Source organism: Rhinopithecus roxellana, chromosome 12 (genome assembly GCF_007565055.1).
Source record: "Rhinopithecus roxellana isolate Shanxi Qingling chromosome 12, ASM756505v1, whole genome shotgun sequence".
NCBI lineage: Eukaryota > Metazoa > Chordata > Mammalia > Primates > Cercopithecidae > Rhinopithecus > Rhinopithecus roxellana.
Genome location: NC_044560.1, coordinates 7,605,589 through 7,618,723, shown reverse-complemented (window position 1 = coordinate 7,618,723; position 13,135 = coordinate 7,605,589).

The window sequence follows — 13,135 nt, the reverse complement described above, 5'->3', positions numbered from 1 at the left end:
TTCTCTCCAGAGCTGGATCCACCTACAAGCAGCTTTCTTCAACTGGAAGGTTTTTTTTGTTTTTATTCAGTTGATTTAAAAATATTTTTAGGACCAGGCGTGGTGGCTCATCACTGTAATCCCAGCACTTTGGAAGACCAAGACAGGAGGATTGCTTGAGCTGAGGAATTTGAGAGCAGCCTGGGCAACATAGCGATACCTTGTCTCCATTAAAACTCAAAAAAGCTTAGCCGGGTGGGTGGTGCATGCCTGTAATCCTAGCTACTCGGGTGGCTGAGGCGAGATGATTGTTTGAGCTCCAGGCTGCAGTGAGCCCTGATCATGCCACTGTACTCCAGCTGGGGCAATAGAGTGAGAACCTGTCTAAAAAAATGTTTTCAGGCTAAACATACAGAAGAGAAACTGAGGCCCAGAAAGGAAGTGGCCCTGCCTATGGACACTCAGCACACTTAGAACCAGAGCCCCATCCAGCACCTGGCTCTGTCTCCGTCCCACTGGAAAGGTTCCCTTTGACCCCTCCCCTTAGGGAGTTTGCTGGATGGACTGGAGGGGCTGGGTGAACAGGAAACTGATGATGGATTCTCCTAGAGACTGGTGCTGGTTATGGCTCTGTTGATTGATGGCCGAGGGGTGTCATACCCCCAGCCAGACTCAGCATGGCACCAGGGCTGGGAATCTGTCAGCCGGCACATCCTCACTCTGACTGGGGGACATGGGGAGGGTCGCGGACCAGGAAAGGAGATGCTTCCTGTAGGGAGAGTCCATTTCTGCAGGCAGAGACCTCTGGAGATCCAGTGAGGTCACACAGATGCCCAGGGCCGACCCGCAGTGGGAATGTGCTGTCGGGGCTAGTGCAGGCCTGAGAGGCTCCCAGGAAGCCCTGCCGGGGGCTCTGCGCTGGGCTGTGCCCTCCTATGGTCCCCTCAGTGACCCTGGAGGTGAGGCTGTCAGTGCCCTCACATTCCCAGCAAGGAAACCGGGGTTCAGAGAAGGCTAGCCATTTGCTCAGGACCACACAGCTAGTAAGTGGTGGAGTAGTTCCTGCAGCCCAGGTGTCCCTGTCTCCTCTCTGACTCTCAGTCCTGGGTGCTTTCTAAAGATTATACACACAGGGACACACACGTTTATAACTTGTATACTAGGTATAATCCTATGAAAGTGCCTTTTTTTGGTACAGCAAAAACAGTAGAAGAACAGCAATTTCATAAGGTTCAGTCAAATGTAAATTATATCTAGGTATATATATATATTTGTCAATTTATTAAAGAAATATAACTTATGTACCTTGCGTATATAATCTGTCTCATATATGTGCATTGTATATACAATCTATCTGAGATATATCCAATTACCAACCTGTTACATCATATCTAATCAGCATGTGCTGCTAAATCAGCCCTTGGAAAAAAATATAGCCCTGATTGTAGCATCTGCCCATTTCTCTGGTGTAAACATTCCCACCAAGGCTGATTTCAGGCAACCCATGTAATGTTGCAAATCAGAGTCAGGAAGAGATGCACGGGATTGACTCACTGGCTGGTGTGAATGAGGGTTCCAGTCCACCCTTGAATTTTTTCGTCTACCTGAAACATATAATCTGTGTATCTCAAACAGCTGTCAATCTATCTGACATGTAAGCATAGTCATACATATATAATATACAATTTCCTCCCCTCTTTCTGGTAGATCTCTGATAGCTATCACATCTGTCATCATGCCGAACTCTCCACTTGGAATCCACTCATTCGTCCATCCACCTATCCACCTGTTCCGTGTGTTTGTTTACTAAAACTCCAGGTTTGTCTCATTCTTTTCCCTGTGGTGTTTCACTGTTTCCTGCTCTGCATGGAGGCGGGACGGGGTTGCTGGGCTGGTGGTGTGGTTGGGTGCAGTGCCTGACTTTTCTCATCCAGGGCATCTGCACGGTTCCTCTCCGAGCAGGGTCCCCTGTTGGCCTTACAACTACAGGTTCAGAGGTGAGGTTTGGTGAGGTTGTGCTGAGCTAACACCACTTGGTCTTGGCCAATAGTAGTTAATTTTATCCTCCCAGGGCTTGTCCTGATGTAGGATCAGAGCCTCCAAACAGGCAGTGCAGGGTTCACTGGGGCATGTCTGCTGTCTTTGTTCTGGCTTCTTTTCCTTTTTTTTTTTTTTTTTTTTTTTTGAGATGGAGTCTCACCTTGTTGCCCAGGTTGGAGTGCAGTGGCACCATCTTGGCTCACTGTAACCTCTGCCTCCCAGGTTTAAGCAATGCTCCTGCCTTAGCCTCCCGAGTAGCTGGGATTGCAGATGCCTGCCACCATGCCCGGCTAATTTTTGTATTTTTAGAAGCGATGGGGTTTTACCATGTTGGCCAGGCTGGTCTCGAACTCCGGACCTCAAGTGACTTGCCCGCCTCGGTCTCCCAAACTGCTGGGATTACAGGCGTGAGCCACTGTGCCCGGCCCTGGGACGAGGTATTTCACAGCTCTAAGTCTCTGTTTCCTGATGATAAAAATGGGAGAATAACATTATCTCCTTCATGGGACTGCCATGAGGTTGAAATGAATTAAGATTTTCACAGCACTAAATGGCATCTGGCAGAATTGGCATTCGGCAGCTCTCAAGTAACATCATCCTCCTGAATTCATCTTGCTCAGTACAGTCATAGTTTCAATTCTCTTGTCCCCAGCCAGCCTGTAAACAGCTCCTAGGCAGGGCTCCCCAGTCATCTTGCAGAGCCTTTGCACTAGGTAAAGAGACTTTGTGTCCTTCTAAAGAGGCGCTGCAGGATTCATGCATTGCAACAACGGTTACCCTTCAAATGAGCCCCCTGTGAGGGCCGAGGGCTTTTTCAGTGGGAAATGCCCACTTTCTCCTTCCTCCAGTAAGGGAAGCTGGAGAGCAGACGGGTTCTAAATTCTCTCCTCACGCTCCAATTCTGAGATAAATGCAGGCTGCGGGGATGTTCGTGTCTTCCCAGGAACAAAACCCCTGATCACCCAATCCAGGCTCACAGCCCCTGGATGTCTAAAAAGTTCTTCCTGAGTGCTTAATAATAGCATAGGGACATGTCTCCAGCTACACTGGCATTCTTTCTGCTCCTTGAAGATGCCAAGCACATCTCAGTCCCTGGGATTTTGCCCCCGCCATGCCCTCTACCTGGAGTGCCTCTCCCCTGGATCTTTTCATGGCTGGTTCTTCCATGATTGGGTTCAGGTCGGGAGTTCAAGACCAGCCTGACCAACATGGAGAAACCCCCATCTCTACTAAAAATACAAAATTAGCCGGGTGTGGTGGTGGGCACCTGTAATCCCAGCTACCCAGGAGGCTGAAGCAGAATTGCTTGAACCCGGGAGGCAGAGGTTGTGGTGAGCTGAGGTCATGCCATTGCACTCCAGCCTGGGCAACAAGAGCGAAACTCCATCTCAAAAAAATAAAAAAAATAATAATAATAAAGAAAAAGGTTTTTCTCAGAAGAGACTTTCCCTGACCACCTTGACTAATTTTCCCCAAGCCTTTCAGTGACTTTCTGTCATTTTCCTGTTTTATTTTCTTTATAGCAGTTCTCATTTGCTGATATGGAATTATGTATGGAATTATTTGTGTCTTGCCTGTCTCCCCAAGTAGACTTTCAGCTCCATGAGGGCGGGGGGCTTGTTTTGTTCACTGCAGTATCCCGCATCCCCAGAATAGTACCTGGCATGTAAGAGAGACTTAAATGGCTCTTCAATGAATAAGCGAAAGGAGGTATGCAGTGTGATGCCACCAGCATTAAAATGCATAGAATAAAAAGGAGAAAGAAAGGTAACAAACAAATGTTACGGGACTCTTCCCCCGTCTTATTGGTTATATTTTTTGGACTCTGGAAAGTGCACATTTTAATTTATAATTAGAAAAAATGCCCAAACCGTGTGAAGACAAAGCTCCGCTGCGGCGGTCTGGCCAGTCTTTCTCTGGGTTTAGCTGAGGTTCGTTTTACTTCTGCTCCTGTGGTTCTCCTTGAATTTAAAAACAAACCCCGCTCATCCCCTTAGGAGAAACTTCTATAGAAGTCAGCAGCCTGTCGCTACCTTCTGCTTTTGCTTCACTTCTTGGCCTCAATTTCTGAAAGAAGATATTTCATTTTGGACGGTTCACCCCGCTCTGTAAGTCTTCTGGGATACATCCAGGAAGGAAGGCAGAGGGCAAAGAGGTAGGTGGTGGTGTGCCTCCACCATCAGATTGGGAGCTCCCCAGCACAAGGGCTGTCTCCTCCATTGGACTGCCAGACACCTCCAGATACCTTTTGCTGTATAAGCAGTCCCTCCATTCTCCCCCTCCTCCTTCCTGTCTTCCCTTTTCTCCTCCTCCTGATCCTCCTCCAGGAGAAGGTCTTCCCAGTCCTTGCTTTCCATCCTGAGTCAGAAGGGTCAGGCACAAGCGGTGTTCTTCTCGGCAGAAGTTTCCACTGCCTGCATGCACAGGTGGGTTGGCGAGCCCAGGCTGTCCCTCCCCCACCCCAGTCCTTCTAGGCAGAGGTGAAGTCCCATTCGCCCTTGATGATCTCAGCCCCAGTAGGCACCTCCCCGCTGGGCTCCATTGACCCCATCCTGCATTACACACGCTGGGGCTCACGATTACCCTGAATTCATCCTGGTGGTGTAGTCTTCTGCTCCATACAGCTGTTCTTTCAACTCTCTTGTCCCTAGCCAGCTTGTAAATAGCTCCCAGGCAGGGCTCCCCAGTCATCTCACAGAGCCTTTGCACTAGGTAAAGAGACTTTGGTGTTGCTCTAAAGAGGTGCGGCAGGGTTCGCACATCACAACCATGGTTGTCCTTCAAAGAAGCCCCCTCTGAGGGCCGAGGGCTCTTTCAAGAGAAGCTCCCGTGTGCAGAACGTTTCCGGAAATGGCCATCAGAAGCAGCTACTATTCATGCCTTAGTAATCAGGACAAGGCCGAGAATGCCGCTTGCTGCTATGAGAGCAGCCACAGCTACGCTTCTGCAGCGACCTCTGCGTGCCGGGCACCAGGCTGAGTGCCCACACGCCTGCTCCCTGCCAGCCCAGCCATCGGATTGTGTCACTTGCTGCTCAGAATGAGTTCCCATTGAACTCAGAGTACAGGACTCATCACCATGGTTACCACGGCCTGCTTCTCCTCCCCACCCTCCTTTCCCCCACCTCCCACCCTGCCCCTGGCAAGGCTCCACCTCTGGGCCTTTGCACTTCCTTCCTGCTGCCTAGACTTCTCCAGGACACCCACACAGTCCATTCCCGCACCTGCTCCAGGACGCCTGTTAAGTGTCACCTTCACAGGGAAGCGACTTCTGACCAAAGCACTTAAAAGTGCTACTTTGGGCTGGGCGTGGTGGCTCACGCCTGTAATCCCAGCACTGTGGGAGGTCGAGGCGGGCTGATCACCTGAGGTTGGGAGTTTGAGACCAGCTTGGCCAACATGGAAAAACCCTGTCTCTACTAAAAATACAAAATTAGCCTGGCGTGGTGGCACGTGCCTGTAATCCCAGCTACTTGGGAGGCAGAGGCAGGAGAATCGCTTGAACCTGGGAGGCAGAGGTTGCAGTGAGCTGTGATTGTGCCACTGCACTCCAGCCTGGGCAACAAGAATGAAACTCCGTCTCAAAGAAAAAAAAGTGCTACTTTGTCTCCAGGCTCCCCCAAATATCTCTAGTGCTCTTTTCCTGATTCATTTTCATCATTACCAGGTGACATCCTATATACATCACAGGTCCTGAGTCCCTGATACTGGTCCACGGCCTGTTAGGAATGGGGCTGCACAGTGGGAGGTGGGCGGCGGGCGGGCATTATTGCCTCAGCCCCTCCTCCTGTCAGATCACCAGCGCTGTTACATTCCCGTAGGAGCATGGACCGTACTATGAACTGTGTCTGTGAGGGATCTAGGCTGTGCGCTCCTTATGAGAATCTAATGCCTGATGACCTGTCACTGTCTCCCATCACCCCCAGATGGGACCATCTAGTTGCAGGAAAACAAGCTCAGGAGCCCCTACTGATTCTACATTATGGTGAGTTGTGTAATGATTTCATTATATATTACAATGTAATAATAATAGAAATAAAGTGCACAAGAAATGTAAGGTGCTCAAATAATTCCGAAACCCTCCCTCCCCACTCATCCCCTAGTCCATGAAAAAAATTGTCTTCCATGAAATTGGTCCCCGGTGCCAAAAAAAAAATTGGGACCGCTGCTATACTTGTATTTGTTTGTCTTACTTCTTGTCTGTCTCTCCCTGCTGGAATGTCAGCTCATGAGAGTTTGTCCGGCTTTGCTCTCAACTATCAACCTGGGGCCTAGAGCCTGGCACATTATAGGAGCTCAATAAATATTTGCTGAGTGAACAAACATCCTTATGCAGTAGGTGCCATTAATCCCGTTTTGCAGATGAGAAAACTGAGGCTCGGAAAGACTACATGGCCAGGCTGCCATTGCACATCCTGGCTCTGTTTAGCAGCTACGGTGTCATAGGCTCAGTGCTAGGCTCTGGGGGTACAGAGATGGGTCCCTGCCTTGGAGAAGTGCCCTGGCTGAAGTGGGAGACAGAGCAGCAGGTGTATATAACCCAGCAGGTATGTATAACCCAGAGCTGGAGTCGAGCATGGTAGGCTGTAGGAACATACCGCTGTCCCCAGCTTGGGGCATCAGGGAAGGCTGCCTGGAGAAGGTGACACCTGAGCTGAGTCTTAGAGGCTGACTAGAAGTTTGTCAGACTGGGAGAGGTAAAAGCTAAGGAGGGAAGTGTTGTCCCAGCTACATGGAGTAACAGGACAAGCAAAGCCATCCAGATACGAGAATGTAGGACTTTTGGTTTGCCTGCAGATTGTCCAGTCTGGCTGGGGTGGGGAGGAGAATGCGTGGCAGGGGGTGGTAAGAGGTGGGCAAGTAAGATAAATGAGGCTGGAAGGTGAAGGGCAAGAGGATAGGGAGCAGGTAGATTGCCCAGGGCCATGCTAAGGAATTTGGGCTTCATCTCCCAGAGCTTGGGAAGGGACAGGGTATGTCACTTTTGGGTTCTAGACTGAGTATCCGTTGACTGTGGGGAGGTCAGAACAGACTGTGGTCAGGTGGGAGGTAGGTGGACCAGGGGAGAGGGTGATCTGGGTGAGCAATGCTGAGGCCTGAACCTGGGTGGAAGCAGGGGCGCCTGTGGCGGAAGGAGCTTCAGAATTATTAAAGAGGAAGAGCCGTGGCACCTGGTGCCAACAGGCCCAGGCACTCATGACTGCTGCTTGTTTTGACCCAAGGAAGTTTTGTCCAACTTGACAGCCCTCCTGGCCCATGAGATTTTAGTTCCCAGTGATTCCTGGATGACTCAGAAAATCAGCATCACTCTCTTTAAAGGGTAAAGGTACAGGCCCCCAGAGGAAAGGTGCTGGCTTGGAGGCCCCTTCCCAAAATGCAGGCCAGGATGTCTCTATCGTTGACAGCCTCGAGGCCATGTGCAATGTGGCTTGTGGGTAAAGACTGTGGACGTTGGTCCCTGACAGGTCTGGGTTTGAATCTCTAGATCTCTCTGTCTGACCTACTGCTTCCTGGGTGCAACACAGACAAAATATTTATAGTGATAACATGAGAATGGAATCAGATGACACGTGTGAATCTCAGCACAGAGCCTGGCACGTGAGCAGTGATCAACAAATGATCATGTTTACTTCCACTTTTAGCTACTTCCCTTGCCATGATTAGTATTCTTTTGGAAAGGATATTTAATTAAAAATATTTTGACTGTGGAGAATTTTGAACTTCCAGGAGAATGAACAGGGTGTCTAAGGAACCCCATGTATCCAGTCCCCAGCCCCACTCACCACCAACCCCTCTTCAGTTCTGCCCCCTCCACGCCCCCATCGTCTCCTCTTGTCCCTTACTAAGTTAAAGCAAATTTCAAACATCACATCATTCATTCATAAATATTTCATCGCTATCACTATTAATAATATACAAGGTGACTGCTCTGAAAGTAACAACTCCATCCAGGAAGCACCCATGGGGATTAAGCTTGTGCAGGGCACTTTCGATACCAAGATAAATACAGTCCCTGCCCCCAACGGGAGCTCCCGATCAGAGGCCAGGAGTGCAGGATAGAGAGAGGGGACGAGTATAAACAACTCCAGAACATGGTGACTAAGTGCTACAGTCTAGTTGGATATAAAGTGATGCTTATTTTCTGGACCTGAGATGTAGGGAAGCGGTTAGTTTCAGAGAAGCCTTATATTAAAAAAACAAAAAAACAGCAAAATCAAAACCAAACCAAGCAGTCATGTGTAGTGCAGAGCCGTAGGGGAGGTGTCGGGTGTGAGGCCAGAGAGACATGAACTGAATTCCAGTTCTGGCTCCAACACCTACTGATTGCATGGCCTGGAGTGAGTCACTTCCCCTCTCCGTGCCTCAGTGTCCCCCTCCATCACACTCATCCCTGGGTAAGTGCTGATGAGTTCATTTCATTGAGCAGTGCTGGGAGAATCAGTTGATATTCATAAGCAGGCTGCTGCCTGTGACTTTAGGCAGAACTGCTGACCTGGCAAATTAAGTTGTAACTGAACGGCAAAGAAAAATGGGTCTTATGCGGCCAATTACACAATAGATGGTTTGGGACATGGTTTGCTTAGTTAAATCTATAACCAATTGTGGATCTATCACCACTTATGATGCTACTCTAATTGGAGCTGGTTGTCAAAGTCAGGGGGGAGGGAGGTCACTGGGATATATAAAGGTTGAGCCCCAGGGCTTGTGGGTTGGACCTGGCTCGGTGTCATGGTTCACCATATCCTGGCTGTGTCCCTGAGGGCAAGACGCCGCTCCTCTCTCAGCCCCAGTATCCCCATCTGCAGAATGGAGAGAATTCTTGCCCAGCTTCCTCACTTGACTGGGCCTCAAGGCAGCTCCTAGAGAGCTCTGAGGGTTCTCTAACTCATTTATTCACCCAGTGAGGATTTATTGAGTACCCATTATGTGCTCGGTGCTGGGCACAGTGCTAAGTGTGGGGTGTCATGTGGAGGAGGTGGATGGAGCTCTCGACCTCATCATGATGCCCTCGGTCCAGGGAGGAAGGAGACATTGCTCAGATTGGTTTAAAGAGAGGAAGGCCTTGGAGAAGTTGAAAGATGGGGTCAATTGACTTCATCTAGAGCTGAGACTTCCCTACCCCTGAGAATAAGGGACAGTAAGCCAGTGGCACTGGAACTGGGGCAGGAAGGGGGATTTGCACGTGCAAAGGCCCTGCGGCAAGAGGATGCCTGGCTGAAGGGGGTGCCATGTGTTGACGGCAAGAGCGAGGGGTGAGCCCAGGGACGCGGATGCAGAGCCGATTGGCAGAGCCTCAGAGCCACACTACGGGGTCGGGGAGCTGCTGAAGCGGGGAGGAGAGCCCCTCGAACCAGATTTCATTTTCATCATGCCTGTCTGACTGCCCTGTGGAGAGGGACTGGAGGGAGAGCTGGAGGGGAAGCAGAGGGCACAGCTGGGGCCTGTGCAGCTCCGAGCCATAGATGTTGGTGGCTTGGGCTATGTAGGGGCGGCAGCGATTCAGTGGATGGTTCCAGGATGCTTTTGGAGACAGGGATGGCAGGGCCAGCAGAGGGGTCAGGCAGCCTGCAGAGGGTGTAGGGTTTCTGGACAGAGTGCTGGGGTGGGAGAAGCTGGAGGTGGGGAGTCTAAGGGATGGCCAAGAAGATCCCGGGACAAGATCAGCAGTTCCAGTTACAGCCAGTTTGAGGTGCCCCTGGGACATCCAGGTGGGCTCAGGAAGTAGATTAAAGACACCAAGCATGTGATTTTGGCAGTGCCTCATGCACAGGTGAAATTTCGGAGTCATCGGTGAGCAGGTAGCATTTTGGGCCGTGGGCATGGAGGAAATCACTCTGGGAGAAAATGGTTTAAACCCAGTCCTGAAGGCCACTCCTTAGCTATGTGGAGGGGCAGGGACAGCTGAGGAGACTGAGAAAGGCCAGGGAAGGGGGGTGCAGATGCCAGGAAAGCACGTAGCGAGACGAAGGGAACCTCCACTGGCCAAATGCTGTTGGGAGCTCCCGATGGGCGGGCTGACAGGTGCCTGCTGGATTTGGCGACGTGAGGTCGGTGGGTGGGGGCCTTTGGTGTGAGCTGCCTGTTGGGGTTGGGGCTAAGCAGCTGATGGGAGGAGGCAGAGAGGCAGGTCTGGGAGCCATGAGGGCTCAAGGGAAGGTGTCCTGACAAACAAGAGAGGGCAGAACATTTCTGAAAGCTAATGGGAAGGGTCCCGGAAGGGGACAGACTGAAGATGTGGGAGGTAAGTGAAATATGGCATGGAGGGGGTTCCTAGTGGGACCCAGGGTCCAGGTGGAGAGACTGGCCTTCAGTGATTTGGGGGGGGACTTTCTCCCTGTAAGAGGAGGAGCCAATTGCAGTAGGGCAGGAGGAAGACTTGATGGTAGGTTTGCATCTGACAGCTTCTCTATTCTCTGAGTCTTAAGGGGCAAGGCCTGCAGCAGAAAGCCAGTGAGGAGGGAGGGCTGCATAGAAGACAGAGGAGAGAAAATAGGCACAAGTTCTTGGGGAGGCGAAGGCACTCTGTAGATGAAATAAGGTGCACGCTTTTTGGGTAGTTGATTTCCTGAGGCTTAACCACTGTCATCCTGACCTTCTCATTCCTCAAAGGCCGCCGCGGCCTCTCCCTGGAGCAGTGGTGCCTTAGCTTTCAGATTTTTCCTTAAGTAGCAAACCATTTCTTCAAATGAAACTTGACATGGAGCCCCGACAGGTACACACCAAAGGAGAGCTGTTCTGACGATGAAGACTGCCCGATTGACTTTGCCTCCCCTCCCTGCGGCATCTCTGTGAAGTCTGAGGCTCCATGGGACCCAGTGTGAATTCCACTGATGGAGTAGCCAAGTTCTAGTCCCCTCTTTGCCATATGTTAGGCAAAGCTCTGAGCCTCGGTTGCCTTGTCTGTAAAATGGGGATATTACCAGAGTGGAGACAGAAGACTGCACCAGATGGCATTTCTCTCTCTCTTTCTCTTTCTCACTGTGTGTGTCTGTGTGTATGTACTCCCCAAACTCCTATGATTTCTTTCTCCTTCCTTCCTTCCTTCCTTCCTTCCTTCCTTCCTTCCTTCCTTCCTTCCTTCCTTCCTTCCTTCCTTCCTTTCTCTCTTTCTCTCTTTCTCTCTTTCTTTTTCTTTTTCAGAGCCTCACTCTGTCACCCATGCTGAAGTGCAGTGGCGCAATCCTGGCTCACTGCAACCTCTGACTCCTAGGTTCAAGTAATTCTTCTGCCTCAGTCTCCCAAGTAGCTGGGATTACAGGTGCACACCAATATGCCTGGTTAATATTTGTATTTTTAGTAAAGACAGAGTTTTGACACGTTAACCAGGCTGGTCTCAAACTCCTGACCTCAGGTGATCCACCTGCCTCAGCTTCCCAAAGTGCTGGGATTACAGGCATGAGCCACTGTGCCCAGCTACTTCTATGATTTCATTAGCCTCCATAACCTTGCCTCTTGGTTCTCTATTTAGCAGTCATTCATAGGCTATCTTGGGTTGTTATTGTGGAATCAGGACTTGACCTTGGTCTGACTGCAAAGCCTATGCCATGTAGATGAAACCAAGCATTTTACTTCCCAACCAGATGTGGCAGCCCATGGAGCTGGATGCTGGAGCTGTGTCTTGGGACAGAGGGATGGGAAGTGGCCCAAAGGGTGGATTTGCCAGGTGGGCAATAATTCCACATTGTTGGCTGCAGGAAGCAGTGAATGCAGGTGGGGTGGACCAGTTGCTTGGCAGTGTCTGGGCCCCACCTGTCTGCATGGAGCACTGTGTGAGAATAGGGCTGTCATGAGAGTCCATTGGCTGAATTTGCCACAACAGGGATTGGACTCCTCTCCCCATCCAGCCTAGCCTTGAGACAGTTGCCCTGGAAGACTGTGCTGAGATGGAGGGGTGGAGTGTGGGCTTTGGAGGCCAACAGACTTTTGTTTCAGTCCCAGCTTGGCCATTTACAAGCTGCATGACCTTCTGCGGACCTCAGTTCCCCATCTGTAACATGGTAGTAAAAAGTTGTCACAAGGATGAATGGGACACTGTGTGCAGTGTGCCCAGCTGGTGCCTGTCACACCACAGGTGTCCCACAAAGGTGGTTCTTCCTCTGGCTTTGCCCCTCTCTCCCATTCCAGAGCCCAAAGTTCTCCCTGCCCCTTCAGTCCTGGGTGAGAAGGCCTATTTGCCCTCTGCATGTTCCTTGTTATTAAGCGGATGTGGATTTTGGATGGGATGACAGGGCATGGCGTGGGTTGTGTGATGGGCAGGCACCACATGGACCTCAGACTCACACAGAGCTGCATTTGAATCCCGGTTCCACCACCTGGTAACTTGAGGATCTCGGAGAGGTCACCTACTTCTCTGGGATTCAGTCTCCTCATCTGGCAAATGGCAAGAATCATGGCCTCACCTCAAATAGTTATTGTGAGGATTAAATGCATTGCCATTTACACTCCCCGAACCAGACCGTAGCCACTCCTGCTTCCCAAGGAGGCAGAGGTGGCACAACTGGTGTCTAGGGGAGAATACATCTGTGCACTGAGGCCTCCACCTACAGAGCCCACATATAGGCCAAGAGCCAAGCCCAGAAATTCCCTGTCCAGGCAATTTCCGAGCTTCTCCTGGGACTCTGGGCTGGTAAGGGTGAAGATTGGATTGTTTGGCAGAGCCTGAGTGAGGTTTGGGCTGTCACAGCAGGCCTGGGGGAGCTCTGGGAAGTGGGTGAAAGCCAGCTGCCTTTATGAGAAACAGGAGCAGATGACTGCTAGGGGTTGGAGGCCAGGAGCAAGAGAGGGGAGGAGGGGGAGGCTGAGGAGCTGGTGGGAGGCTAGAGGGCTGGGGTTGGGGAGCTCATAAGGGCAAGGTTCCTTCCATCCATGGGACTTGGAAGAAGGAACTTCAGAGTAGAGATGTCTGCTTTTCCATTTCCAGGCAATGTCATTTTTCTTCATCAGCACTACCCAAATCTTCAGCAAATTTTGGACACACACATGTGCCTTGTCCCGGTGGAAGCTGGGAGGAACCAAGGCAAGGGGGCCACTATGTCCCATGTTTGGGATTAAGAGGCAAGGAGGAGAGAAAGTCCATGTGATAGGAGGTGGGTAAAACTGAGCCTTTCCCAGATGAG